Raw genomic sequence first — 25,321 nt, forward strand, 5'->3', positions numbered from 1 at the left:
ACAAAAATCACTAAAGAATTTTCTGGTGAGATACTGAATTTTTGCTCTCTGAGAAAGTAAAGACTACCCTTTTTATCGTTCCTCACTAAGAAAAGATTAAACACTTCAAGGATTGTCATTTTAATGGAGAGAAAACCAAATAAAGGTTCACCAGCTCTTTTTAAACCTTTCTTCTGAATAAGCCCATCAACATTGAGTGACATTTGCCAAAATGTTAACACATCCAATGTTTCTTTTCAGTGCCACTATTTGCAGTTAAAAACCAAGACAAAATGTCTCTCTTGCCAAAATTCTGAAACTTTCCAAGTTTTCATCTATCCAAGTTTGCATCTTTAACAGTCCTCTTTATATTCTGCAACAGGCACCTTACACTTATTCTCTTCTTCCTTTGAGAAACAAAACACACATTATTTTGCACACACAGTTGTGCTTTTCTGCTATAATTGAATTTAATAGTCTCTGAGTTACTCACATTAACTATTTCTGTCAAGTTAACTAATTTCTGTTTCACAAACAAAACTGGAAGATGGATAGCTGTTAACTGTCTATTTTTTAAATTATTATATATTTTTTAAAGATAATAGATCATCCAAATGTTTGTTAACTGTCTATTATACAAAATAATTAGTAGACATGAATCTATGTAATACAGCTTCCGCTTACATTGTTTTTATACCTTCAAGCCAGCTAAAGATCTTGGAAATTAGGGACAGAAACCACACTACAAAACAAGTACTGTTGGTATGAAAAAATTTCATCAGATTTATGAACATAGTTTTAGATTCTCACAAACTGAAACAGTGTAAAGAAATTGTGTTTTATCTGATCAATAAACAGCATAAGAAACTTTAGCAAGTTCAGAATCATGAGCTCCTTTGTGAGAAAACAAACCTAAATGCAGTAAAAATAAAATGCATTTCTTGCCTTATACGTAACATTTATAAAATTCTGAGGAAAGTCATATAGTCATATAGCTGTTTTCAAATCAGTCTAATTTTAAAAAGATTCAGCTTGAATATATGAATTAGCATTCTTACATAAATAGGCTTCTCAGCTCAGGTTCTATATGAAAAGGTTTTTTTCTCTCTTAAATGGCTAGCACATTTAAAGTTAGGTTCACTATTTTTCCATGATTTGGAGACTTAGATTTACAGAAGCCCTTATAAATCTCTATAAACCAATTAAAATAAAGTTCCATTAATTTTGAGCATTTTATAATCTCATTAGTATCCTCCAGAAGTAGGAAATATTTTAAATCACAAAAGGCTTTTCTTAATTAGACACTTTGATGCTTAAAAGATCTTACAGCTTCATTTCTACCACCTCAGCTGTAAATCAAGGATCAACACAGAAACATAAGAAAATACTACCTCTCCAGATACCAAAAGGCTATTTCTGGCACTATGTTAAATTGCCAAGGGGTCACATTTACGATGGTGGGGCTAAGAAATAGATTGACTTTCAGACCTTTTTCAACTTCCATGGACTGGGGACATGCAGGAGGTGAAGGAGTCCTCATCCCTGGGACCCATGCGCCTGAGGATAAGAGAGACAAGAGTGTGGCCACAGCCTAAGAGGAGTCACGGATGTTGTTTTGGAAACACTCTTAGCAGTTGGCATCGACAGTCCACTCAGAAGCACCACCAATTACCTTTTATTCTGTAATTCTTTTGGGCTTGCCATTCTCCCCATTGTGGCCTGGGTGCCTCGACAGGTTACTTCCACTTTACTACCAGTGTGTTAGTTCTCAAATACAAAAGCCAAAGTAAATGCATCTGAGATAGAGTTTCATAATGAACCCAAATCAGAAAGATTGTCTAGTTGAAAGAGGAGATCGTGCTCACTCCCACTCGCTTAAATTCACTAGTAAAGATTCTAAAAGAAATAACTCCTGACCAGTCTAAGAAGAACTGACCTAGAAGCAAGCCTGCAGTATCAGGTCCAGCCTTAATTGTGGTCTTCAACAACGGGAGCTGCTAGATCATTTCTCAAGAATGACTGGCTTCAAGAATGAGGGAAATGTAGTTTGTTAAATTTATCCCCATGCTGATTTTCTAAATGATTTGTGAAGCTGTTACTAAAAGATGAGACACTAAGGACCCTTTGGATCAGGTTTCATAGTTAGTTTGCCTTGAACATTTATTTTAGCTTCCCATAAATTTCATATTTATTGTTAAAAATCCTTTGATTACAAATTTAGGGATTAGGTAGCAATGTTCTATTTGTGCTCTGATCCAAAGATCAGATAGTTGGTCTAAAAATATAAGTGGACTTAAAGTAGACCACTATCATCCCTGTCGCAGTGTGGGCTCGCCCGGAGGGCCGCTGCAGGGGCGGTGTGGGCTCGGGCGGAGGGCTGCAACACACGGAGGGGCCTTCCGAGAAGACGCTCCGGGGCGGGCAAGGTGCGGAGGATGCGCGGTAGGAAGAAGACTACCGAGGAGACCAGGATCTGTGCGCAAGTCTGATTTATTCAGGAAGTACAGCGGTTAATATAGGGTGAAGACGGGGGAGGGGCAGGGGGCGTGGCCGGGGGGCGGCAGGCGGCTGATAGGTTCGTGCAGGGGTGCATCACTGGTTGCGGGCAGAAGACGGGGTAGCCAGGGTTCTTGGGGGCAGCGAGGCGGGGCTGTCATGGCGCGGCTGTCATGGCGCGGCGGTGGCCCTCGGGGGAGAGGCGGGGTTAGGCCACCAAGGGGGAAGCGGGTGCAGCTGGGCAGAGGGGCGGGCAGTACGCCCGAACCCCAAGCGGAGGGCCTTAACGCCCGTTCCCGCCACCCGGGTCCGACTCGCACCGGCGCCTGGAGACAAGCAGACCCTTGCTGTTGCCGCGCTCCCACACGGTGCCACCCTACACATCCCTACATAGAACAGTCATTATATAAATAAATCATTTTTTTCTTATGTAAAGTATAGGCACAAACATATTCCATAAGTAAAATTCAGTAAGTTGACTGGCTGGTATATAATTTATCTGTCTCCTTTCAGTAGTAAATAACTGAATTTGACAGGGTAATCATGAAAGAAATGATAAAACACGTCAAAATAAATGCATAGAAATGCTGTTTTCCCCTATTTGGCTTTATGTAGTACTTTCTCTGAGTAGCTTACAAAATTACGCATTCAATATACATTGACCAAGTATTATCCTAGGTCTTGGAGGTAAATCCCCAAAGAGCCACTCTTTATTTTCACGGAGCTTACAGTCTCATAAGAGATGGACATTCAAATAACCACGTGGCAACATGTAAACTGATGACTGTAATAAAGGTTTTGAAGAAAAGGGACACAAAGCAACAAACACATATAGCAGGTGACCCCTCTGGCCTGGGGGTCAAGAAAAGCTTCTACTGAGTTCCAGTTGTGGTCTGAAATATGAACAGCAGTTCATAAGGCGACTGAGGGAACATCTTGTGCAAGGGTCCCGCAAGCCTTTTAAAAGAATGCCCCCATAGTAACTGAAAAAGGAAGCCCAAATCCAGAGAATGCGAGATCTTGCTGGTCTCATGCAGGCTGTTTGTTTCTGTCCCAAAAACAATGGGCAGCTCTTGATTTTTAAAAGAGGAATGGTTGGGTGAGAGGCCTGTAATAGAATCAGATCTGCCTAATGCTCTTAAGTGAGTTACAACATTGTGTCATGATCTTTGATCCTATAGGCAACCACACTATATAAAATCTCTGAGTTGCTTTCTATTCCTAAAAAAGGGAGCCTAATTAATAATATATTTGGGGGGAATAAAGGATGATTTCTTTTCCAGTGGGTACAAAATAGGTCTCGTTTGATTTGAGTTCTCCTAAAAATTCCAAGCAAAGACTAACATGCCGAGTGTTTTTGCTGTGTCTCACCAGACAGATTAACTCCTCATCATCCATCCCACACAGAATACCAAATGATCAGACCATGAAACCAGATTCACAATTACTGCTGCACCAATTAAGCATTGTTTATTGACCATAGGCAAACCAATCACAGAGAGTCCTGTACAAAAGTTCTCTTGACTTTCAACAAAGACTGGCCTGAGTCTGAAACAAAACAGACATACTAGTTCCTTGCTCTGATGTAAAAAGGAACACAGCCTTAATTGTAACTTAGACAAGACACACAGGGAAGAAGGAGTGAAAGAGAATGAATTCAAGGTTCTAGTGCTGCTTGGGAATAACTTCAAAAGCCGGAAAAAGATGTGCCTGGTTTGAAACAGCTGATAAAGTACACTTCTTGGGCAATGCAATTTTAATGGACTCGAGCAGTTGAGTGACATCTTGGTAGAATATCCAAAACTGTCAAAATAAAATTTTCAAAAGAGATGACAATAAATATAGAATGAATGTATGTCAAATATTTTATTCACTTCATGAATTAATGGAAAAAAAAAAACCCAGTAAGCTGGCAAAGCAGATTCCAAGAGTACATGATAAACAGAAGTTCAAATAGTTCACACAAAAAAAATATATATATACAAATGTATGTGTCTATATGCAGGTGTGTATATACATATATTTTAAACTGCTTGCTTAGATACACAACTGGTTATTTTACCACAGGGCAAAAGAAAAAAAAAGCATGTAGATTGGGTTTATCTTTTGTACAAACAGAAATAAGTAAGCTAACATGGAATTTCAGGGTCCCTAATAAATTTATTAACAGCAAAGGCAAACACAAGTACATTCACCCAGAGAACTAAATAAATAATTCTTGCTTGTAAAACAATGTCCCAGTATGACATTGAGTATACAAGCAGCCCATCTTTTTGCCTTAATTCTAAGTTTTAACTCATTATTCATAATATACTTTTATTACCTCATAAAGCTTGGTAAATAGCATTGTTCCCCATGATTCCATTTCAACAAGAGATTAATAAACACTACAAAGAAGACTGATATTGTTCTGTGTAGCAGTTTGATATGGTTATGAATTCCAAAAATAGACATTGGATTATGCTTGTAATCTGATCTGCACCTGGGCATGATCGAGTTATGATTAGGGCGTTGAGTCTCCACCCCTTGGTGGGTGGGGACTCACCGATAAAAGGCATGGCAAAGAACAGAGTTAAGGGTTCTTAATTTTGGAGTCTAGATGTTGGAGTTTGATGCTGAAGTCTGAAGCTGGAGTCCTGGGGAAAGAGACAGAGCTGTTGGCCTGATAGTCTATGGCTGACCTAGTGGAGAGAGTCAAAGCCTAAAGAGCTTCATAGTCTATAGCTGTCCTTGTGAAGAAAACAGGCACTGAGCCCAAAGGAACCCAGGAAGCCTGAACCCTCACAGACGTCAGCAGCCATCTTGCTCCAACACATAAAAATAGACTTTGGTGAGGAAAGTAACTTATTCTTTATGGCCTGGTATCTGTAAGCTCCTACCCCAAATAAATACCCCTTATGAAAACCAACCAATTCCTGGTATTTTGCATCAGCACCCCTTTGGCTGTCTAATACATTCTGTTTCTCAGCTTTTTTTGTTTTAAAGAGGTACCAGAGATTGAACCCAGGACCATGAACATGGGAAGCAGGTGCTCAACCACTGAGCTACATCTGCTTCCCAGTGAGAGTTGGTTTTTTCATTTGTTTGTTTATTTGTTTATTTTTAGGAAGTACCAGGAATCAAACCTGGGACCTAATACATGAGAAGCAGGAGCTCAACTACTTTAGCTACATCCTCTGCCCATCACCTTTGTTTTTAGGTTAGTGGAAAAGAACAAAATAATGGTCAGTTATTAATTTATTATACCCTAAAAATGTATCTATTCTTCTTATTTGGTAAAGGGCACTGTATTTAGCACCATTAATAAGAAAAATAGCAAAAACTTTTGGTTTCCTGTGGAATTATGACTGTACTATTAATGAGTTGCCATGTTAAACCTAAAAAAAAAAAGTAACCTATCATTGGATTAAACTTTTAATTAACATAACTACTTGCTACAAAAGGAAGGCCACCATTCAGAATATTATTTCCCAAGGCTAATTTAATTTTTATATGATTTTGATGCATTATAATGAGCAATTATTTTTCAAACACTTGTGAATATGGTCATAGTCATATAAATAAAGCATAATATTTCCTGAGGAGTTGAGCACAATCTATTTTCCCTATCAACAGATGAATGGCTAAACCCATCAAGAGAAAAATGGATAAACAAAATGTGGTACATACATACAATGGAATATTACTTCCCTGTAAAAATGAATGAAATTCAGATACATGTGACAATATGGATGACATAAAAAGACAAATAATATATCATCTCACTAATATGAAAATATCAGAATAAGCAAATTCATAGAGTCTGAAACCAGAATATAGATTGCCAAGGACCCAGGTGGGGGAAGAGAATGGAACATAATGCTTAAAGTTTTCAGTTAATGGAAAAGTATTGGTAATGGATCAAGGAGATGGTATCACAAGCTAGTGAATGTAATTTATAACACTGAAACATATATTTGAATGTGGATATATGTTACTAGAATATTTTTTTTAGAAAAAGAACACAGGACTGTACAACAAAAACAACGAATCCTAATGTAAACTGCAGACTATATAGTTAGTACAATTATAATAATATTCTTTCATCAATTATAGCAAATGTAGTGCACTAATGCATGATGTGATTAATGGGGCATATATGGGAACTCTGTATTTCCTGCATGATTTTCCTGTAAACCTATAACTTCCCCAATAGCAAACAACTGACATGAAGAAAATGAGAAAGGAAAATTACAGATCAGATTCATTCACGTGCATGATGCAAAATCCTAAATACATTTTAACAAACTGAATCCTGCGTGTGTAAAAAGGTTAATGTGTATTATCCAAGTTGGGTTTATCTCAGGAAGTAAGGGTCTTTTATATTAAAAAATATATATGAATATAATTTACCACATTAACTGATTAAGGAGATCATCTCAATAGGATAAAGCTGATAAAATTACAATTCCATCATGATAAAAGCTTCAGAAATAGAAAGAAATATCCTTACCTATAAGATGTAGCTACAAAAACATTCCACAGAACCCTTTTTTCAATCAGAAAATATTTTAAAATTTTCTTGAAATCATAAGACAAGAATGGGAGTCATAAATACCTCTCTATCTAATCTGGCAATATAGGTTGCAGATAAGAAAAAAAAACGTGTAAAAATAGGAAATTTGAATGAAGTGCCATTTTTTGCAGTTGGTGCAAAAGGAAATGTGGTTTTGGAGCATGAATTTTAAATCATTATAACTAGGCTGAAGCACATCTTTATTAATCAAAATAGGAACCATTACAATCAATACATTTTTGCCAATGAGAAATACATTTGTTGATTCCTGTAGCGTAAAAATCTGTCCTTTGGGATTCAATGAACTCTTGGAAAGCATTTTCTGCATCCTGCTGGTTGTGGAAGCATTTTCCTTGCAAAAGGATGTAGAGATGCTTACAGAAGTGGTGGTCAGTTGGCAAGAGGTCAGGTAAATATGGTGGATGAGACAAAACTTTGTAGCCCAATTCGTTCAACTTTTGAAGCGCCGGTTGTGTGAAGTACTGTTGGGCATTGAGAAGAATTGGGCCCTTTCTGTTGACCAATGCAGCTGATGCATTGAAGTTTTCAGTGCATCTCATCGATTTGCTGAGCACACTTCTCAGATGTAATGGTTTCACCGGGATTCAGAAAGCTGTAGTGAATCAGACCAGCAGCAGACCACCAAACAGTGACCATGACCTTTTTTTAGTGCAAGTTTGGCTCTGGGAAGTGCTTTGGAGCTCCTTGGTCCAACTACTGAGCCGGTCATCACTGGTTGTTGTATAAAATCCACTTTTCATAGGACACCACAATCCGATCAAGAAATGGTTTGTTGTTGTTTCGTAGAATAAGAGAAGACGACACTTCAAAATGATGATTTTTTAAAAGTTTTGGTCCACTCATGAGGCACCCACTTATTGAGCTTTCTCATCTTTCCAATTTGCTTCAAATGCTGAATGACCATAGAAAGGTCAATGTTGAGTTTTTTGGCAATTTCTCATGTAGTTTAAGAAGGATCAGCCTCAATGACTGCTCTTAATTGGTCATTGTCAACTTCCAATGGCCAGCCACTATGCTCCTCATCTTCAAGCCTCTCGTCACCTTTGCAAAACTTCTTGAACAACCACTGCACTGTACGTTCATCAGCAGTTCCTGGCCAAATGCGTTGTTGATGTTGCGAGTTGTCTCCGCTGTTTTATGACCCATTTTGAATCCAAATAAGGAAATTTCTTGAATTTGCCTTTTGCCTAACATCATTTCCGTAGTCTAAAATAAATGTAAAATAAACAGCAAGTAATAAGTCATTAGCAAAAAAACACAAAGCGAGAAATGTACATTAAAATGATGTATAGTATAACCACATTTATTTAAGAATGTATTCCAATATCAAATGGCAAATTTCAATAAAGCAAAACTGCAATCACTTTTGCACCAACCTAAATATACATAAATATCTATCTATCTATCTATCTATCTACCCACCCATAGTACAGTATAATAAATAAGAGAATTTTGCTAGGAGGCTTACATTAAGTGCAGTATAAAGAATTATATACATTGGCAATAACGAGTTAGAAAATGTAAGTATAAAATGATGCCAATGACCACTGCAACAAAATATATAAGGTGCCTAAGGATAAATAGAATAAAAGATGTGCATAATATGTATGAATGATATTATGAAAATTTAGGGAAAGACTTAAATTAAACAAATGAAGAGATATGCAACAACAATAGATTAGGCACTCCATATAATAAAAATTAAATTGTCCAAAATTCAATTTCAGTAAATATCTTAAAGGTGTCTTGAATGTACCTTCAGACCTGATATTGTGGTGATTAACTAAAAATTATAGAAAATGGCGAAGGGAATAGCCAAACCAAAAAAGCTTGGGAGACCGTATTCTGCCAGAAAATGAGGCTTATTTTCAATTAATAGTAATTAAAAAGTGTTGTACTAACTAAAAGTGATAGCCAAGTAGAGATGGATGTAACCATTTCATAATGTCCTACTTCAAATTTAGGGGGAGGTGTCACAGGTGTTTACTCTTATTTATAACAACATATGTTGCTCTCTATGGCTGCTTAATATATTACCCCAAATCTCAGTGGGCCAGAAATTCAGGAGCTGCTTAGCAGGGTAGATCTGACTCAGGGCCTGTCATGAACTTCAGTCAGATATCAGCCAGGCCTGCCATCATCCTAAAAATTGGCTGGAGCTGTAGAACCTGCTTTCAAGGTGGCCCACTCACATGGCTGACAAGTTGGTGATGGCTATTGGCAGGAGGTCTCAGTCCTTCCCCACCGAACCTATCCATGGACTGATTGAGTGTTCGCACTATGTGTCAGCAGACTTTCCCCAGAGGAAGTGATCCAAGAGAAAGCAAGGTGGAAGCCACGATACCCTTTCCAACCTAGTCTTAGACGTCACACACCATAATACACCTAGTCAATGAGGGAGGAACTACAAAAGGGCATGAATACCTAGAGCACAGGTCATTGGGGGCCATCTTACATTTTAAAGACTAATAAAAATGTTTGTTTTCCCTGAATACCATCAGGAAAATCAACTAAAATTTAATGTTTTATATTGCCAATAATGCTGTGAGCATCCTAGAAGAAAGAATATAACTTCAATTTTTATAGAACCACTACCTCACCCACCAGGCTTATGTTCGGTATTTATTTCATGAAATAATTTTACTTAAAACCAGTGGGCACCTTGGTAAAATAGGAAAAGACTGGAATCTTACATGGCCATATGACTAATATGAAAGACACAATTTTCATTTCCAGTTTTTGTTTGGAGCTTGAACATATTTTTTTCTACATAAATCATTTTTCAGAAATATTTTGGTCATTCTCTCTAATCTTCACTCACACATCACACGAAATATAGGAAATGATTATATGACATTATTAAGTGAATTATCCGTGTATCTAGACTGTAACAGAGTCAACTTTTAAGTGAGCATTGCAGTAAAAAATACATTATTTATGTCAGAAAGTAAGTATGATTTAGCAACTTGCTATATTTATTCCAAAAGCTGTGAGTCAAAAAAAAATTATTTCTCCCTCTGAAAATGGATATAATTATCAAGAGTTAGCACAGTTAATAGAATTCTCATACTCCAAAGATCCTGTTGATCAGATCAGCTTTATTAAAACTATGTAGATCTGTATTGAATTGGAGACAAAGTGTTCTTTTTCCCTGTGTTATAACACCAGAACTTTTTATGCTATTATAGGAAAATTTTTATTGTTAATACTTTATGAAATTCTTTAGTAAGCCATTTTAATTCAATAAGTTATTTTATTTATACAACATGTATTTATTCATAATCCTATAAATTTAAAGCTCAAGAAATATATAAAGGTCTTCGAGTCAACTCTACCACCTAGTATTAAATCTGAGAAAAATAAAATTACAGGAGAGGCCCTTATTTACCTAAAATCAAAAAGGTAGCTTTCAACAGAGTGAATTAAAATACAGTTTAATGATACATTTGGACACTGTGCTAAGAATTTGGGAGATAAAAATGATTGTCTTCTACATTCCAGATATAAAACAATTCAACAAGTACATTTTTATAACTCACTATCCTCCAGACACTGTTGTTATAAAGATGAAAAAAATTCAGTCCCTGCTTCCAGGGGTTGAAAGATGCAAAACTGACACGTGGAACAGGAAAATCTACAGAAAATATATATGATCAGGGGACTTAAAAGTAATAACTGCTATAAAACTACAGAAAATGAAAAAAAGCAATGTGTGCTTGAGTGTTTGCCAAGAAAATCTTCATCACAGATATATGAATTGGGGCTCAGTTTTTGGATGAATTAGTAAAATTTGCATGGTTGGAAGAAAGACTTTTGAAGACAATGACTTGAAGTTTAGCAAGGCAACTGGTCCTGGGTATTTTCTTTGGGGAAGAGGGCAATTGATGGTTCAGGTACATTAATCAACTTTAATTGACAGATTTGGAAGTAATTTTGCTATTAACTGGTCTTTGTTTTCCTTGGAGCCCCATCTGAAACAGAGTCGTTGCCCTGGTTTAGCATAAGCAGGTTCTTAGAACTCTGCTTGGCTCACGAGATATGCGCAGTAAAAGTTGTTAAAAATGAATCAAAATGTCAGAGGTTGGAAGAAGTTCTCAATTTATAAAGCAAATGCTAGGGGAGCAGATGTAGCTCAAGTAGTTAAGGGCCTGCTTCCCATGTATGAGGTCCTGGTTTGTTCCCTGGTACCTCCTACAAAACAAACAAACAAACAATGAAAGATAACTCTCATTGGAGAGTGGATGTAACTCAATGACTGAGCACCTGCCTCCTAAATATGAGGTCCTGGGTTCAATCCCAGTACCTCAAAAACAACAACAACAACAAACACTAGTGTCCATATATGTATATATCACAATGTATTAACATATAAGTGAGTCTAAGTGGAGAAACAAAATAAAAAATACTTATTTTTAATGGATTTATATTCTTCATTTTGCCCTGATTTTACTCTCAAATAATGTAAATTTAAATCATGAAAAGATCCAAAATTGTTCTTATAAATTGATTATATGGGCACTTTTCTTTTTTCTTTGGGAGATTTTTTTTTCAAATAATATAAATGTTAAGTTTTTTTAAAACTACTGTTTCAAATAAAATAAAATCATTTAAAATCATCATAGTGTTTATTTGAGAAAGGTGAATGTGATCATTTCAAATATCCCCTATAAATAGAACTTAAAATGACATGAAAATTCTTTGAAAATATACTGTGTCTTTCATTTTTGTATAATCTGTAGCTCTTAGCAGAGTATCACTCACAAAGAAAGCACATGATATTTTTTTTTGGAGAGTAGGAGAACATAAAGAATGCAAGACATGCTAAATAAATGGAAGAAAAAGGAAGTTTGATTTGTTTGAAAGTACACTGTATTTATCTATTTTTAAATTTTCTTTTAAAACAAGATAAACAATAAAATCTACCTATCTAGTCCCAATATTAAACAAAATAAAAATATTTTCTTTGTGTTAAGAAAGTTCTGCATTGAAGAATTTCATGGAAGTCCTCTTGGATGTTCTGTCTTGCATTAGAATAACCATGCCACAGGAGTTGCTAGCTACAGACAATCAGTTAGTATGTCAAATCTTGAAGGCCTTTTTTCATCTGTAAAGTTATATTAAACCAGCTCGAATTTTTTCCAGTTGACTACGATTTTTAAACTAGTTTATTTTGCTATAGTAAGGAAGAAAGATGATGATATGCCTGTAATGGTCAATTGATAAAGTAGTCTGAATTTTGAAGGAATGATTTCAGATACACACATTTAAGAAAGGAAAAAGGGAATTCTATCTTAAAAAATCAGAAATAGTCCTACTGTCATGGTTTTTCTTGGAGATACAACCTAGTACAGATATTTTAAAAGGCTAGAACAAAAAGACCAGGCTACATTAGAAAAAGGTATCACCAAGGATTTAATTCTGTTCCAAGTAAGGAAGCCCCAAGTTAGTATGTTTACAATACAGAAGCTTGGATATGTGTGTGGCAGGGAGAGGTCATAGTGCAAAGACTGGGAGACAGAAATGTTCCATCAAATATTTGCTCTAAACTAGCACTGTACAACAGAACTGGTATTGAACTGAAAATGAGCACAGATCAATGAACTTAGTCCTCAACTAATCAGGACACAAACAGAAGTAGACTGAGAAGTGCACACAATTAAACTAACATAGTAGCAATCCATCAATCAAAAACCATAAATAAATATAACAAATTTCCTCTTCTTTCTACAAGAGTTAATAAATCTAGTGAGACTGTGAATTACCATTCAAAAACTAAGCTAATATATGAAATCTTAGGTTGATGTGGATTTACAGTAACTGCTCATCAGTGGATCAAATGGGTCCTTACTGGGCAAGAGATGATTAACACCATTTTCCAAAATAAGTCACTTGGACAGAGTGTTGTTTATCTGCACTGAGATAATCTGGCTTTGAAAATATTGTAGATTTGAGGAAATCTGACTTACTCAAAATAATCACATGAGGGGAAGTTCATATCAACACTTTCAAGGTTAATTTTTAAAAAGTGGTTATTTTATAAGTTTCAGATGAGGATTACTTTGTAAAGCTTTCCTTGTTGGAGATAAGTTTTGAAAAAGTCTCTGAGGAAGATGAAAGATTTAAATATGTTTATTAGTCAGCCAAAGGGGTGCTGATGCAAAATACCAGAAATTGGTTGGTTTTTATAAAGGGTATTTATTTGGGGTAAGAGCTTTCAGATACCAGGCCATAAAGCATAAGTTACTTCCCTCACCAAAGTCTATTTTCATGTGTTGGAGCAAGATGGCTGCCGACATCTGTGAGGGTTTGGGCTTCCTGGGTTCCTCCCTTCCTGGGGCTTGCTTCTCTTTCCTCTGTGTGCTTACTTCCTGGGGCTCCAGCTTAAGTCTTCAGCATCAAACTTCAACATCAAAAATAATCCAGCTCTGTCCTTTGTCATGCCTTTTATCTGTGAGTCCCCACCCACCAAAGGGTGGGGACTCAATGTCCTACTGGCACAAAAGGTTTATATAATTACTTAACAAGTAAACCTGTGAATCCAATATAATCCAATATGCCCAGAGGAAAAGAGCAGTTTACAAACAATCCAATATTTCTTTTTGGAATTCATCAATAATATCAAATTGCTACAATATATATCCACTTATACTATCTGTGGATGCCTGGAGTCAAATATAAATGGGCTCAAAATGTTACACAGTACTAGGTTTTAGTGGTGGGATGATGTATGGGAGTCCTGTACTCTATGCATGTTTGTTTTCTAAGTTCACAACTTTTGCAATACACTTATTGTTTATGTATGTTCATACATACTTGATATATCTTAATTTTTTTTTAAACTTGAGTTTCTTGTAGGTAAAATGTCTTGTTTTTTTAAACAACGTGCACAATGCTTACCCTCCTGTCCATAGAATAAACTTCACACCAACTTTCCATTTGATTTCACTAGGTTCCAATTTCATTTTAATTGAAAGATATATAAAATGTTAATAATCCATTGAAGTTCAATTTACTAAATGGTACATTGGTGACCTAAAAAGTTAACATAGCTTCTCAAATTATCTAATATACCACAAGGGAGTAGTTTATGTCCATAATAAGACCAATTCAGTGTGTATGTAAAATTCTAGATACTACTTGCTTATGTAGTCTAATCAGTTTTGGGTAAAAATCTCTTGAACTAAAAAAAATGAATTAAACTCCTAAACTTTTAGGGAAAATGAAACATTTCTATCAATTTTAAAATGGGAAGGAAATATGCATTCTTTCAATATGCTCAATATGTTCATGTATATAGGAACAATATTCACATGAATATCTAGAATGTAAGGATATATATATATATGAAGAGTATCTATCTATCTACACACACACTCACACACACACCCATACACACACATATACCCATTAATGGCCTTGGAAAAAATGAATTTAAATTATTTTAAAATATCTAGACCTGAACTCAAGTCAAAAGTTAAGATTTGAGATTGAATGGTCCTAAAACTTGCATTAAAATCAAGTCTAAAATAATCAAATTGTTTTGTATGCAAATGAAGCTCATTTAGACCCCCTGCCCTTGTGATGAAATTGAATCAGAATATCAGAGTTGGAAAGATCTTGGAAAGGCAATAGAATAACCTGATTGTTTTATAGATGAAATCAAAAAGGCCAAGTTGACTTGTTTGAATTCATAACTAGAATTTCAAAACTGGAACTAGAACCCAGATTTCTTAACTTCCAAAACTAGAATTATTTCCACAATTCTATGTTACTTTCTACTGAGGTATATTTTTGTAGGACAGTACAAATTTCATTACTTAATAGCCAATTAAGAGCAAATATACCCATAATGTAAACCATAATGTAACTAAAAATTTAGAAAAATGTATAGTCTAAACTACAAACCACAATGTAAAGCAAAATGGAACCATGTTTGGTAGCTATGTTTCAATATTTGAACATCAGCTGCAACAAATATAACATGAACATGTAAAAAGATCATTGCTGAGGAAAGGGGAAAAGGGTTTGATGTTGGATATATGGAAGTCCCCTATATTGTATACAAGAATTTACTGTGATCTAAACCTTTTTTGAAGACAAAATTAAAAATTAAAAAAAGAAAGGATGTAGACACGGAGGAAGGAATGAAAGAAATTGACTTGCCAATGTACATACAGGGCAACACCTATTACAGTGATGAAAGGGAAAACATCAAAAACAAAGTTTTATTATATTTTTCATTTTTAATACCCCAATTTACTTTTTACTTTTAGTTTTTCTAAATTAGTATATATTCTATTTCTAAACTTTAAACCCATCACTATATTTCAATTTCCTACTAATTGAATTTGGCATTATATTAGGCTTCATTGTTGAAGAAGTTTTGGATCACAGTGAGGTTCAACTATGGCAGGGGAGGAACACTGGTGTGGGTTGTTATTGATGGGGGACACATGGTTGGGAGGGTGTTCTCCAGGGCATGTATGTAGGGTATGTAAAAATGTTTGAATATTCTTTGGGTATTTTCATAGAAGTTAGAGTTACAAAAGACAACTGAGGGAGTGTTGAGTTCCCAGCAAGGCGAGCCCTGTCACATTCTCCAATAGAACAGCAAAAATCTCCCAAGCGCAAGAGCAAAGGCCAGTGAAGAAGGATAGTCCAATGATGAGCCCTTGATACTTTAAAACTATCATTATTTGTTATGAGCAAATAATGACTATGCTTATGAGCCTGTATGCCTGAAATTTCAACTAGGCCTAAAGCTGCAGGGTGCTTAAGAGTTACCTCCTGAGAACCTCCATATTGCTCAAATGCAGCCACTCTGTAAGTCAAACTCAGCATGTAAATGCATTACCTTCCCCCCAGTGTGGGACATGACTCCTGGGGTTGAGCCTCCATGGCACTGAGGGATTACTATCAATCAGCTGGTGATGCAACTAGAAAAATACCTTGAATAAAAGTGGGAAATGGTAAAGACAAATGAGTTTATATGGCTAAGAGACTTCAAAATGAGTCAGGAGGTTATCATAGGGGTCATGCTTACGCACGTCTCCGGAGGATCCTAGAGATAGCCAAAGTAGATACAACCCCGGTTACTGGTGCTCCTGAGGGCTACAGAGACACACAGGTTCTATGGTCATGGCAGATGGCTCTGGAGTTCAGTGCCTTGTCAGTGGCCCTACTTTGGAATTTGTGCTCCTGAGTGTAATGGAGCTGGATTCAGATGTGACCTTTCTACACATGCCTCTTCTGTCACTTTTACTTAACTTGTGACTGGCACTGAGGTTGGTATACTCAGGAGACTTGAATCTATGGATTGGCCATGTGCCAGCTGGGCCCTGGGTTTCAGCAGAGTTGCAACTCCTACTTTCTGGTTCATTGAACTTACCCTGGTCACCTAACAGGGAGGTGCAGATGATCAACCACCCCAGAGGGAATCAAGAGTGCCTACAACTGCAAGCAGGAGAATTGCATCCATCAGCAATGTGGGATCTAAGCCCCCTCTCGATTTAGAGGTGGAGTGGATATCATCATCCCAGAGTCCATAGGATGGAGGAATAAAATATAGATTAGAATGTACTTACTGGTATTCTACTATAGAACTATTGTGACTCTAGCAATGGAAGAAATGGTATCATTGATGTGGAGACAGTGGCCACGGTAGCTGCTGAGGGCAGGGAGAGGGAAGAAGAGATGTGATGTGGGGGCATTTTCAGGACTTAGAGTTGTCCTAAATGATATTGCAGGAACAGATGCTGGACATTATATATCCTGCCATAGACCAGTGAATGTGGGAGAGTGTAAACTACAGTGTAAACTATAATCTGTGTGGTACAGCAGTGCTCCAAAATGTATTCACCAAATGCAATGAATGTATCACAATGATGAAAGAGGTTGTTGATGTGGGAGGAGTGGGTGGGGTGTGGAGTATATGTGAACCCCTTATATTTTTTAATGTAACATTTTTTTGATCTTTGTATCTTAAAAAAAAGGCAATTAAAAAATAAATTTAAAAAGTAGCAAAGAAAAAGGACAAATATCTTGAATAGGCATTTGCCCAAAGAAGAAATACAAATGATGAAGAAACAGATGAAAAAATGTTCAACATCACTAGTGATTAGGGAAATGCAAATTAAAACTACAATGAGATAACATTTCACACCTATTAGAATGGTCACTATTAAAAAGACAGAGAACTACAAGTATTGGAGAAGATGTTGAGAGATAGGAACACTTATTCATTGTTGGTGGGAATGTAGAATGGAACAGCCAGGTCAGCCAGGGGTGAAACAGCAGCACCCAGGACACCATCTGACACCTCTTCCTCCACCCAAAGCTGGAGCTAGAATACCGAGGCCCAGGGACTTCCAGGTCTCAGACTATTTTTGTCCTATCCCCTTGTGACCCCATCCAGAGCCAGGTATATGCATGAAAACCAACGTGTTTGTGGGCACAAGCACAGAGCACTGTACTATGCCTCTATTTCATTTCTTAGTAATCCTTTCCTGGCTTTTACATTCTATATTCTAAATTTGGGTACCTCAAGCTTTCACTCCTCTCAAAAGGATTCCAGCACTTGAACTGGCAAAATAAATCTTAGCTAGAAGAAAAAAAACATTATTTTGTCCCATTGCTGCAGGCAAGCAGATTCTATTCTACCTGATAAAACTGTCCTTGTTGATGTCATTCCTAGTAAAGGAGTCCTTCGCATCACCTGGACTTCAAAATGGTCATTAAATCCTGTGAAGAAAGGCTTCAGGCTTCAATCCACTCTCATTCTCAATGGTTATCTAATCTGCTAACTCAAAGGTCTGGTATTAATATTTAAATTAATATTGTTTGGGAAAGTTAAGTACATACTCTGTATTGTGCATGCACAGAGGTAAACCAAAATTAAGACTACACTAGATATGTTTTTTTAATTTAAATTGAGTTCCAAGATCTTTCCCATTAAAATGTATAAGTGGTAAAAAAAAAAAAGAATGAATATAATATCCAAATCTGTCAAAAACTAACCAAAAATATTTCAGTCAAAATCACAGACCAAGTATGAACCCTTTTCTCCTTTTCCACTTAAAGCCCCATTAAATGACAGCAAATCAATAAAGAACTGAAGAAAATGAATTTCTGTGAATTCCTTGGAAAATAGGATGCCATGGACTAATGAAGCAAGGTAGAAGAAGTAATTTTCTAGAATATGCATGGAGGGTTATGTAGTCAAAGAGAGACCTGATCTCTTAATCAACCCCCAAATATTAACTCAAAAAGTAAAATTTTTGCCTATAAAAAATAACTTATTGCATTTGTAATACCAAAAATCTTAATTTGCAGAAAGAATTTTAAAATGTCTGCCTCTTACATGGTGGACAGATAAATAAGTTAGGCAGAGGTACAGATGCAAGAACTTTTCAGTTTCAAAAATGGTTAATATCATTTATGTGGAGACAGTGGCCATTGGAGTTGCTGAAGGCAGGGAGAGGGAAAAAGAGGTATAATATTTGGGCATTTTTGGGACTTGAAATTGTCCTGAATGACATTGCAAAGACAGATACAGAACATTATATATCCTGCTATAACCTACTGAATGGAGTGGAAGAGCGTGTAAACCACAATGTAAACTACAATCCATGCTGTATGGTAATGCTCAAAAAGGTATTCATCAATTGCAACGAATGTACCATACTAATGAAAGAAGTTGTTAGTGTGTGACAAGTGGGAGGTGTGGGGAGTGGGGCACATGGGGATCCCCTATATTTTTTAATGTAATGTTGTATGTAATCTATGTATGTATTAAAAATAAATTAAAAATATATTTTTTAAAAAGTGATACAGGTGAGTGGATGTGGCTCCTGTGGTTGAGCACCTGCCTCCCACATGGGTGCTACTGGGTTTGGTTCTGGTGCCTCCTGAAAAAACGAAAACAAACAATGAGCAAAACAAATGGCAAAACCAACTCAGGGAAGCCGATATGGCTCAGTGATTGAGCGCTGGCTTCCCATATATGAGGTCCTGAGTTCAATGCCAGGCCCCCAGCACCTCAAAAAAATTGTTACAGCCCTGCCCCTCCCTGCCAGCAGCCTGTCTCTCCTCCATTCTTCTTTCTCTCACACCTACTGCAATGGTGGTGGCCGTGGTGGAGCAGCAATAGTTCTACCTGCTCCTGGGAAACCTGCTCATCCTTGACAAATGTGGTCTGGAAGCAGACAGAGGAAAACTGAGACTATCCTAGGCCAGTCAAAGATCATATTCCTGTTAGAAGCCACCAGAATTACAACTGCTGCTGAGAAGGCTAGAAAAACGGCTGCTCTTCCCTCAGACCTCTTTTGTCCTCTGAGTTTGATGAAGTCTACCCAACTCTTCTTCCTGATGTTCATACTGCCAAAGGAGTGAACTAATAGGGAAGCAGCTGTGGCTCAAACAATTGAGCTTCTGTTTACCATATGGAGAACCCAGGTTCAATCCCTGGGACCTCCTGGTAAAAAGAAGAAAAAAGGTGTCCCAGACTTGTGCAGCGTGCAAAGGTGCAGGCCCCTGCATGGCAAAGTGATGCAGTAAAAATGCAATGATGCAGCCAGGTAGGAAAAAAATAGAGCAAGCTAATAACAATTGTTAAGATGGAAATACAATCAAGCATGAGGGAAAAATTTGTAATACTACTGAAGAGCTGGCCAGGAATTTAATAGATGAGGATGGCAACAATAAGTGGCCTGAAGGTTTTAGTTGTTTTTTGTTTCAGTTAGCGCTCAAAATGTAGGGCTCAGGAGAGCTGCCCTTCACATTTTTCTGGAACGTTCCTGGAATTTTTGGAAATCAATGGCAGCACTATTTAGACATCATCAAATGGATGTTAGTTTCGTGTATAAAAGACCATAAATATCCGTCTATCAGGACATTATCTACTGGAGCTATAACTGCATTTATACTTGCAAATGAGCATAATGCTGCTTTGTTCAAATACTTTTTAGACATATTACTCAGATTCTTATAGGCTGTAAATGATTCCTGCTACTAGAATGACGATTTGCTCCTAAAATCTCTTGTTGATATTGTGGATACTGTTCAAAAGTATTTGCATCTTCATTTAGAAGCTACTCTACAGCTAATTCTAAAGTTATGCAGAGATTCTAGCCTCAATAATATACAACATCATCTTGCACTTGAAGCAATCATGACCTTGTCTGAGATAGCAACTGCTATGTTAAGAAAACATACCAATATTGTTGCACAGACTATTCCTCAGATGTCAGCAATGGTGGTTGATCTGGAAGAGAGTGAGGTTTGGGCAAATACTAATAAACTAGAAGATGTTGGTTTTAACAGCAATGCTGGTTGAGAGAGCTTTAGATTGAATGGTTTATAGATTTGGTGGAAAGCTCATTCTACCAATGATCAAAGAATTCATTATGCAAATGCTTCAAAATCCTGACTGGAAAATAGTGGCATGCAGGATTGATGGCTTTATCTGCCATTGGAGAAAGATGCCACCAGCAAATGGCAGGGATTCTAAATGAGATGGAAAGTTTGATTTGCCTTTTCTTAAGGATCCTCATCCAAGATGCACGCAGCCTGTAATGCAGTGGGACAGATGGCTGTAGGTTTTGTATCTGGTTTCCGAAAGAAATATCGTGAGAAGGTGATTGCAGCTCTGTTGTAGGCAATGGAAGACCAAGGTAGTCAACAAGTGCAGGCCCAAGCATCTGCTGCTCTAGTTAATTTTACTGAATATGTCTCAAGTCACTACTAATTCCATATTTAGATAATTTGGTGAAACATTTGCCTTCCATCATGGTATTGAAACTTCAAGAGTTGATTTAGAAAGTCACTAAGATTGTTTTGGAACAATGTGTAACTTCCATTCCATTGGTTGCAGGTACTGCAGAAGAAAAATCTGTCCCCTATGATTTATTTATGCCATCATTAAAACACATTGTTGAGAATACGGTTGAAAAGAAACTCAGAATTCTGAGAGGAAAAACTATTGAATGTATCAACATCATTGGTCTGACTGTTGAGAAAGAAAAATTCATGCAAGATGCATCAGATGTGATGTAGCTATTATTGAAGACCCAGACAGACTACAGTTATATGGAAGATGATGATGCTCAGGTCTCTTACATTATCTCAACATGGGCCAGAACATGCAAAATGCTTGGAAAAGAACGTCAGCACTACCTTCCGGTGGTGATGGGGCCTTTAATGAAGACAGCTTCAGCTAAAACCATAGTAGCTCTTTTAGATATCCAAGACATGGGAAATATTAGTGATGGTGATGGTTGGAAATTTGTGAACCTCAGAGATCAGCAAAGCTTTGGTATTAAAACTATAGAACTGGAAGAAAAGTCAGATGTTGGTTTGCTATACTCAGGAGATTAAAGAAGGTTTTATGGAACACACTGAACAAGTTGTCAAGCTGATGGTCTCTTTACTGAAATTTTATTTCCTTAATGGTGTTTGAGTGGCAGCAGCAGAAACCACGCTTCTCATTCTGGAATGTGCAAGATTCATGGTCATGAGTATCTTACACAGATGTGGCATTTCATATGTGATGCTTTAACCAAGACCATTGGCACAGAACTAGATTCAGATGTCCTTTCAGAAATAATGCACTCCTTTATAAAATGCACTGAAGTGATATAATATAGATGCCTTAATAATAATGCTTTGAAGAACTGGGAGGTATACTGAAAGCAAAACTTGAAGTACATTTTTAAAATCAAGAATTGCGACAAGTTAAAAGTCAAGATGAAGATGACAATGAACAGGTTGAAAAATCACTACAAAAATGAGGATGATAATGATATTTATATTCTGACTAAAGTGTCAGACATTTTATACTCAATATTCAATAGCTACAAGGAAAAAGTGTTACCATGGTTTGAACAGCTTCTTCTACTACTTGTCAACCGAGTTTGTCTACATAGACCATGTCCTGACAGACAATGGAAATTGTACATCTTTGATGATGTTATAGAACACTGTAGGCCAGCCTCATTTAAATATGCAGAATATTGCTTAAGGCCAATGCTCCATTACGTGTGACAATTGCCCAGAAGTCAGACAAGCCACTGCATATGGCCCAGGAGTTTAAGCATGGTATGGTGGAGATAACTATTGTACTTTTTATAAAGAAGCACTTCTACCTCTGGTAAGAGTTAGTTTCTTTGGTTCTAAGACCAAAGAAAATGTCAATGCCACAGAGAACTGCATTTCAACAGTAAGGAAGATTATTAAATACAAAAAAAATAGTGATACCAAGCATTGACTACCTCAGCAAAAGAGCTTGTTCCCTCCATTCATTCCATTATTTTCAGGAAGAGAGGAAGGAAAAAACAGGTAAAGAAGAAAAAACTGGGCAAATTACAGTGGGATCCGTTGCACTGAGATAGCAATTTCTTTGCAATGAATTAGTGTATCACAATCTCTTTAAGATAATTTTTGCTCTCAGGTGGTTCTTTGAAGGGTTACTTACTCTTAATTTAGTTTTTAACTGGCAACTGTGATGTTTAATTTCATGTGTCAAGTTGGCTAAATTCTGGCGTCCAGTCATTTGGTGAAGCAAGCACTGACCTGTTTGTAACTGAAGGGATTTAGTAGATAGATATTAGTCATTACTCCGTTGATTACATCTATGTCTGATCATGTCTATAAGCAAAGGAAATTGCCTTCAGCAATGCAGGGATTTTCCTCATCCAATCATTTCGAGGCCTTAAAATGAGAACTGATGATTTCAGCAGTCAAAAAGACTGGCACTTCAGCCAGCAGGCTTCTCTTGAGGAATTCAATGTCACCTTCATTGAGTTTCCAACTAGCAGCCTGTCCTATGAAATTCAGACTTGCCAATCCCAGCATTCACATGACCCAATTCCTGTAACAAATCTCTTAATATTTACTTAATATTTATTCATCCTGTCAGTTCTGTTTCTCTGGAGAACCCTAACTAGTACAACAACTGAAACCAATGTAATTTCTGTCCCTGAGTTAAACAATACAGGGAGGAGGCATATTTTCTTTGCCAATGTTAAACTGTACTGATACTAAGGAAACATAGCTTAGCTCTTGCTCCAAGAACTACCTGCTCTTCGATTATGAACCAACTAAACAGCTTTCTTAGCAAGATGAACAACTTGCTCATCGGGACTCATTTCAAGTCCTTTCCTCACTGTGCCTACCCCCTCCCAACCAGTTTCCCATGTTGCAAGACCTGACTTAAAATCATCCATCCCAGGCATTAAAACCCTATAAATTTATTTTTCCCTACCTTTGAGACATCACTAAACACTCTTGTCAGGGTGTTCTCTCTTCCAGTAGTAAATCTAATAAACTTAGACTTGCATGATGAATAGGTATTTCTATTCATCAGCCCTTTAGGGCATTGACCTTTTGGGCATTGACCCTTGGCAGAATGCTCAAACAAAGCCTTCTGACCTATTTCCAGTCATTGAATAAACATATGTTATGCACTTGTTATATACTGGGAATTCTAATGGGATTTTAGGAAAATGACCATATTCCTCACAGTGTTACAGTAGGTGCATCCTAGAATCAATCATTTCCAGACACAGGAGCCTTATTAACCAAGCATTACTCCACCTTTTATTTTATGTTGGACCTGAACCAGACTTAAATATGTAATGTAGAACTTGGAAATAATTGACCAGATTCAGAGGAACTCTGGGAGATAGGCTCAGATGGAAGTTTATCAATTTGCATTCACTATCCATTTGCTTTTCTCCAAATCAGAACATAATGGTACTAATTCAGGAGAGTAGGTCATATAATTTTAGACATTTTTGTAGTCATGGAGATGTATTTTTGCTGATTCATCTAATTCAGTCAGATGTGAAATGCTGAGAAGATTGGCTAAATTTGGGATGTAGCCCAAGGCCATGGAACAGAACCTCATCCATTGGTCCATAACAGATAATTCAGCCTCATTATTGTTAAGTTTCAACCAACTGGTCAAATCCCCCTAGGGTAAGTTTACAATTCAGGCTTGTCTGAATCCATGAATTTTCACTGTCATTCCAGAAATATTCTAGCCTCCTAAGAACACAGCAAAACAGAGGTGAGATGATTGTAGTGGTGATAAAAAAGGAAGTCTCTACACCAATACTAATTTGGCCAGTACTAAAATGGATAAGCCAGACTTCAGTTTTCAGCTTGAAATCATCCCTGTGGTTTATCAGAACCAGTATAAGTAAACTAAATTGCTGCTTGAAAAGTACAACTAAATATTGCTCAAAATGGCATTCTAGTTGACTAAAGGAAAAAATGCTGCTAGTTTTAAAAAGTATTGTAAGCCCTTGAGACAATATAAGTTTTACCACCCTCCCTGGCAAAAATAAGAAAAATCTCTGTCTAGGGAAGTAAGACAGGGGTTGGGATAGGAAGGGAGATCACTTGAAAAAAATCTTTGAAAATTTCCATGCAATCCTCAGAAGATTTCTAAGCTTCTACCAGAGAAGATAAAGGTTTTCTTAATTAAATTAAAATTGAAAGTTCTTATACCTTGTAAACTGCATTCGAATTCATAACTCATAATCTCATTTCATTTTCATTACAATGATAAACTGTTACTCTTATTTTCTAAATGAGAAAACATACTCAGAGAAGTTAAATAAGTTACTTAAATCATCACAGGGTTAGTTTGGGGTGGCACCATTTCTGAAAGGAAATTACTCTAATTTTAACTCCAAATCCAATGTCAAGAAATGGGAGTTAATTTCCTGAATTAGTCACAGAAAAAGAAAAAAAAAAAAAAACATGGTAATGCCCAAGCGTTTAGAATAGAAATTAGATGGAAACTGTGGACAAATAAAGTAAAAGTGTTATCATTTACAGAGAACATACTACTATGTGCCAGTCTTCCATAAGGGCTTTAAAAGGAACACCTAATTTAATCTTCACTTCAACTCTTTACCGTAGATATATGCATCATCATTTTTAACTTGGTTTCAGCCCCTGTGTTCATCCTGCACCTCTTTTCTGACGTTCAACTGTTTGTGGAAAACCCAGATGTTATTGGCAGAAGCATGATAGTTTTAAAGTGAAGAAACAGTAGAGAATTCAAAAGTTGAAAATGCTGATAACTGAGCAAGGGTGAAAGCTGATGAACCACAAATTTAGGGTAACATAAAATGAAAACTATCTATGTGATGAACTGAAATTCTCTTTATGTACAAAGATGCCCACAACATGATTGTCATTATCAGAGAAGATTTTCAACAGATAATCTATTAATCATGTCAATCATCAAGGACACAGAAATCT

At 36.7% G+C, this 25,321-nt stretch overlaps 1 pseudogene; it reads left to right on the plus strand.

The window, feature by feature from the left end:
- Positions 1-19,169: 19,169 nt before the first annotated feature.
- On the plus strand, positions 19,170-22,313 carry LOC101417627 (importin-5 pseudogene; annotated as a pseudogene).
- The last annotated feature ends 3,008 nt before the right edge of the window (positions 22,314-25,321 follow it).

This window comes from Dasypus novemcinctus, chromosome X (genome assembly GCF_030445035.2).
Source record: "Dasypus novemcinctus isolate mDasNov1 chromosome X, mDasNov1.1.hap2, whole genome shotgun sequence".
NCBI classification, from domain to species: domain Eukaryota; kingdom Metazoa; phylum Chordata; class Mammalia; order Cingulata; family Dasypodidae; genus Dasypus; species Dasypus novemcinctus.